Here is a 6,776-nt window from a genome sequence, read left to right on the forward strand (position 1 = left end):
CACTGCACTATTTGTAAACATCCGCACAATAACATTTTTGCTATTTCGATTATTTACGACCATCCCAGTCAATTGCTAGCAGTTATACCATCATGAAAGCCTCCATGACTAATTACATTAAAGAATTCATGAGCAGGTGCTCTCACTTTGGCGTCAGTGTGGCCCTCAACACAGAGTGTCCAGCATGCCCGTTAGCAAGATGGCCGGGATCATATCCAGCTCATGAGTTTCACATTAACACAGTGTCTGTGGCAGGGTCACCTTGTCCGACCACCACCTGAGCACACGGTGGTCTGCTAGGTGTGTGTGTGTGTGTGCATTGTGTGTGAACTATGCAGGCTCAGAGAAGTTAACAAGTCTCTGTTGGATCTTAGGCATTTATTTATTTATATACGTTTAATAGATATTTAGCTTTTCTAACACAGCTGCCTCTTGTATGGATTCAGTGGAGCAAATGAAACCAGAAAATAACACCCCATCAAATTCGCTGCCTCGCCGCCTCAATCATAACAGATATCTCCCCTCACCCCCTCTCTCTTCTCAGGCTGAGTCAGCAATAGAGGGGAGAAATTGGATAAGACCATAATCGTCTTTGTGAGTCCGGAGCCTCTGCTCTTTAACAGACTCTGGACATGATCCGCTGCTTTGACACCAGCAGAGAAGGGGATTAGTGGGTGACTTTGATGAAAACCACTGCAGTCATCAGGATGAGGGGGTCGTCCGCGGACACTGAAGGATGGGGCGCTCGGCTGATGGGATGGGATATTACCTGAACATTAGGAGGACACTGGCCGTGAAGAGAGGAATACAGATACGGCCTCGTGCCACCCTGCCAGAAGCTCCTATTAACAAAGAACGTGGTCTGGTTTTAGCCAATTTGATATCAGGGATTTGGTTAGTGCACATTTACCATGCAGCATATGGAGTAGCTTTCAATCTTACTTTTTTATTTAATTCCGTGACATCAGCATCACATATGTATTCATCACTTACGAACCTTTTAAATACATTATTTAAATAACGCATTTAACCTCTCGTGCTATTTCGAACCTCACAAAAGACCAAAGCCTGGGTGCTAAATGGCACCTCAAGCTGTCTCTGATCTGTGAGCTCAGCCGTGCCAGGCCTGTGACTTTGTTCTCAGCGCTGGCCTAAGTACAGGTCAAAAGCCATCAGATGATCCAACCAAAACTTGCTGCCCTGCTGACGTGGGCGATGTCACTCCTATTTTGTATTTACAGTAATGGAATTGAAATACGTGCCCGCCGTTATCGTCCCGGGGCAAACTCCATTCATGACCTCCCCAGTCCCTCATTACTCATTTACATTTAAATTACTGCACATGTCCCACAGAATTCACCTCCATTTCCCTCCTTTCCATCACCCCATTTCTCCAGACACTGAAAAGGTGGTTAACACACTTTCCATTTCTGGACCTGTAATTTTACTTAACTCCAAAAAAAAACGGTGACCATCCAGCAACGCCGCAGTGCCCGTTTGCCGTGAGATAAGAGGAGCAGCTCTTTTTTTTGCGGATATCAGATGACCTGAATCTTAATAGAATGTAGAAAACGTCGCAGTGCTCTGAGTAGTGTTTAGTGGGGCCAAGTTGGCTCTGTGCACCTCTATAACAACGTAGGTTCATTGTTAGTATTTGTTTATTTCTTGGTGCAAAACGACTCTGTGAACACACACATATTTTTTTTCCTCTCAGTATGGAAAAACAGATTAATGAAGTCTAAGCTTCTGGTCCAAAAGAGAGCCCGCAACACACGGGGGTCTGTCTAGAAAGCTCCAGTGTACTAAAAGCCCAGAGGACTCTGTCATCCACTGACTGAGGAGGGGAGAAAATATAGTTCCAGGTCAGGCTACTGGTTTATTTTCTGCCTCCTAGCCGTTCTAGAGAGTACAAAGCTAATTCTCATGGGTGTCTCCACTACGAAATAAACGCTCAAAGAAAACTTTATTTCTCTTATGAAAGATCGTCGTTGGCCATTCCACACACCCCGCTTCCCATAGATATTCATATCATTTGAATCAAAGACCTGTTTTTTTATCAGTTGTGGGATTCTATGTGAACTAAATGGAAGCTGATGGAAAGATCTCCTCTGAGACCGAGAGCGAGCTGTGGCACTGTGACAGGCGCAGTGGCTACGTGGGCAAGAATGCATAATGAAACGGACCTGCAGTCTGCCAGCTCAAAATCACTCCTCACGCCAGGAGTCCATGTGGCCTGGAAGACTTCAAATGGTCAGTTACAGCTGCTGGAAGTGATGTTAGCACTACTTGCTCACGTCCGTTGGCCACCATAGGGGAGCAGACAGATATGTCTGTCCCTTTGGAAGTGTTCTGATGGGCCTGCCTGTTGACATTTAGTTGCCAGTTACAGAAACCGAGGAGAATGCCAGACTAGTTTGTTTTTCCTCAGAGCCTTTCTGTTTGCGAGGGGTATCAGGAAGCACACTCACTTAAGTATTCAGTGGAAGTATCACATGCAGCGGGTCTAATTATGCTCCATTAATGCCATGTGTGATGTGAAAATGTGCAGGATATTTCATCAGTGTTACAGATCCTCTTAGTGCATGTAGTGTTCCAAATGAATAATTCAACACGTACCCCGGCTATGGGGTTAGCTTTCTGTTTCCGTTTTGGCTCCAGATTGTCAATCACAATATCTGCCTCAGAGTTTCTGACAAACCACTGAGACTTCAGACGAACACATTAACAAGCATAAAACAGTCCACTGTGGCGTCTGGAAACGTCTGAATGTGAAATGTCCCAGAGTTATGAATTCATGACGGCCGAGACTGAAGTCAGACCACTCAGAGTTCCGAGACGGTCAGGGACAGAGTAAACTTTTTTGGATGTCATGAAAAAAAGGTAAAGGGTCACCAATTAGTGGGTGGGTTCCATTGCCATGACTTGTCTCTTCATGCCTGCCACTGTGGCACACAGAGCAGAGAGAGGGAGGCTTTGAATCATGACAGCGGACTGGGCAGCACACATCGATCAGGCCGCGCCAGTGTCAGTATTGGTGCAGAGAGAGACCGTGGAGACACTCTCTGCAAGGTAAGGGTATTCAGGAAAGGGCACCGCGCTGAATCTGCAGAGACAGCTCTGGGGAAGTCATTCAGACTCACTCAGACCAGATGATTTTGGAAGTGAAAGGTACAGATTCATGTTAAATGCTTAAACCAAACCAAGCCAAATCAAATATCCAGTCTCCCTGTCCAACTGAATTTGTGATTGCAAATGACGATTCTAATAATGTTTTTATTCTTATATGTGACATAATGATTATATTACATTCTTATACATTTGAAGTATAAAATGTAGAATGTGTAATATGTTTTCATATCCACATATGGTCATCTGAAATTGCAGCTGACGTACAATTAGAGAAAATAAGTATAAAAGAAGTGTCTATCTGTGTGAGTTGGTTTGTGATGTATGTTTTGGTGGCTAATTGACTTTAATGTATGTTATCTGAACAGTTCGTTTTGGCTGTCAAGAAAGTATTGCATTAATTTGATGCGCCTTCACTCAAGACTTTACTTTGAATAGAATAATAAATTAAGTTCCCATTTTCTTCCCTGGTTTTTAACCACTGTTGATATTTCCCTTGAGAAGCTCATCAAAATTCTGATTTCCCCACAATCCATTTTCCAATAACTGTTGCTCTCTGAAGCCAGATTTGACAAAAGCAATGCTTAAATGGCAGTTCCTAGCCATGAGAGTTTCTTTCAGGCCCTTATGAATGGGCAGTTTCTTTCTTAGAAACACACTCTATCGGGCACAGTGGGAATGAGCAAATGTGTTTTTAATAGCTGTCATTGTTAAAAGGTTTATGGCCTTTATAAATGTCAGAGCCACATAAAGCACTGTGCCAAAGTTGGAGAACAAAATGAAATAAGTACTTTAGAATACTGAATTGCCTGTCCACTTTGCCAGATTTCTAGGAATCAGAGTAAATGCTTATTCTGAGCATACACTTGCATTTAAATCAAAGTCACTGGAGCATATGCAACAGGCGTTTACACCTGTAATCTCTAATAGTTGAGAATAAGAGCATATTGATTTGATAGAATCCCATTACGGTGACCATTATCCATCCCATTCATCTCAACTCTGACCACCTCAGTCTTTAGACATGACAGGGAGGAAATGTGTCCCTGTAGAGTGTGGTGTTCCTGGAGAGACGCTGCTGTGCAGTGTCCATGTCAGGATGATGTATGATTTTGAGAGCTGCACAGACGCTGCAACTGCTGCACTGCTGGTGTGAATGGCAGCAATGGCAGAAAGGACAACATCAGGTGCCGCAGTTTCATTTTCAGCGTGTATGTGTATGAGTGCCAAGCCCACTTGATAAAACTGCTTTTACTTTCTCTTCTGAAAAGCCACTTTTCGTAGGTAATACACTCCGTTTTCAGGAGCTGGGGATGGTTAATTAGATTAATCTCCACCAGATTAATTAGCTGTGTGTGGCCTTTGCAACACCAATAAACCACTGCTTAGCCACTGTCACATCTTAATGAAGTTTTTAAGGAGAGCGAGAGACAGGGAGAAGCGTGGCATAGAGAAAGCCTATCGCTGAGGAGCCGGGGGAATGAGAGCACATGAATTTTTTATGCCCGGATCACTTAACCCCTGGTTTGTGTGGTTTTGTTTGAATATGTGAGGATTGATCCTCGGTGTTGTGTAAATAAATACGAACAAAGAGGGAGAGGCCATGTCTGGATGCAGCGGGAAATCAATAGAGACCGGCCGAGTGCCAGGAGAAGTCACCCTCATTGTGCACGCAGACTTCAACGCCAAGATTTTCCCTCAGGGACAGGCAATAATGCTGTTCCCTATACACTTTGCAGAGTTTGTCTCGAGGCCTGGTGCATGGCATCAATGTTGTATGAGCAGGCAGTTGATGCGTAGGTTTATACAGCGGTGATGAAAGATTAATAAATGTCACGAGGAGAGATAGACAGGAATGAGGGCTGCAGTGCCGGGGCCATTTTATGGGGGCTTCCCATTCACTAAGACACAGACATGGGGAATAAAACTGGAAGCTGTCAAAATGGGACATAAAAGGATCACATCACATGCCATCTCATGTGCTGTTTCCCACTGTTCCTGTGAGTGTTTAAGTATGAGCACAGCCTGCTAGGTTTAGAATCTCACCAGAATTGTGTTTTTGTGATGCTTTGTAAAATAAAAATAAAAACAGAATGTGATAATCTGCAAATCTCGTTAACCAATATTAGTTTGCAAAAAGGACGTAGACATATCAAATGTTGAAACTGAATTTTTTTTAACATTTCATGAAAAATCTCATTATATCAAGAGCATGTTTTTTCCTAAAAACAATAAAATGTGTTTCAGTTGATTTGTTGATTTTGTACTTGCCTTGTAGGCTTGTATGTGGGTTAACATGATTTGCACATCAAAGTTTTATTTAGATTTGACAACTTTTTTGGAAACGGGGTTGTACTTGATATGTTTACATGTCCATGCGCCACATGGCGTGTATACCACCTAATGAAGTACAAAATGAAATCTCTTTTTGAGGGGCCCTCTATTGTCTTGAGTGATTTGTTTTGAATAGAGCAGACCGGAGGAAAGTGGGACATGACCTTTACGAAACGGAGGGAGGGAGAAAATAGCAGAAGAGGCTGCTCGCCCAGCGCTGAGTGGTTATCATGCTGTTCCATGAGGCAACGTGGCCGTCTCGCTCCACTGAGCTCCCCAAACAAATCAGCCATAATAAATGCTTACTATGAGGCGTCATTAATGGCACCAGACACAAAGCATCGTGTCGGCATGATTGTGATCTTGACCTGTGAAAGCACCGGATTAATGACTAGATTGTTTATTGCTTTCTTTTGTATTCATTTTGTTTTTGCTCATGGTTTGTTAGAAACAAGTGAGTGAGGGTAAGAGAGAGAGAGAGAGAGAGAGAGAGAAAGATGAGCAGAGTATTGGGAGACAGAGAGAGAGAGAGAGAGAAGAATACACAGGAGAAAGATGGATCTGCAGTGTTTGAAGGGTGTGTAAGAACAGGAAGAAAAGGAGAATTGAAAGCTGCTAACTGAATGCAGTCCAACTGTGAAGCCCATTGATTTGCAATGGGACATAGGCATGTATGTTCCTTTGTATGGTACAGATTTTTCCTGAAGACATGAAAGCGGCAAGAAAAGTATTTTGAACCACTTTGGACCATCTAAAACTAGTCAGGAATGCATGCTGCCTGAGTTTGTTAATGATTTGTGGAGTTGTAAAATGCACTGAATCCTTTTTTCAAGCTCTCTCTACACATCAATAGATGTTGAATATTGCATTGACTGCTGGCAAGGTGCCACCACCCAATTTCATCAATACAAGCAATGAGGCTGTTTCAAATATTTGTCTCTGTGTGTGTGTCTGAGTCAGTGTACGCACACACAGACACCTGTAATAACAGAGATGTATAAAGTCGTCAAAGATGTCTGGCAGGCAGGAGGTATTGTTGATGATTTTCCTGCAATTTCCTTTTGCCTGTCAGTTGGTAATGCTGCATGATTTGATGTTCTTGTTTACCATGAATTCTAAGGGAGTTAAATCAATGTAAAGTATTCCATGCGTATTGTGTGTGTGTGTGTGTGTGTGTGTGTGATTCAGTGAGAGTGTGCCTTAGGATGTATGTGTGTGTGTGTGTGTGTGTGTGTGTGTGTGTGTGTGTGTGTGTTTGAGAGAGAGAGAGAGAGAGGGAGGGAGAGAGAGAGGAGAAAGAAAGAGAGAAATTCCAG

Source organism: Sardina pilchardus, chromosome 4, assembly GCF_963854185.1.
Source record: "Sardina pilchardus chromosome 4, fSarPil1.1, whole genome shotgun sequence".
In the NCBI taxonomy this organism is placed as follows: Eukaryota; Metazoa; Chordata; class Actinopteri; order Clupeiformes; family Clupeidae; genus Sardina; species Sardina pilchardus.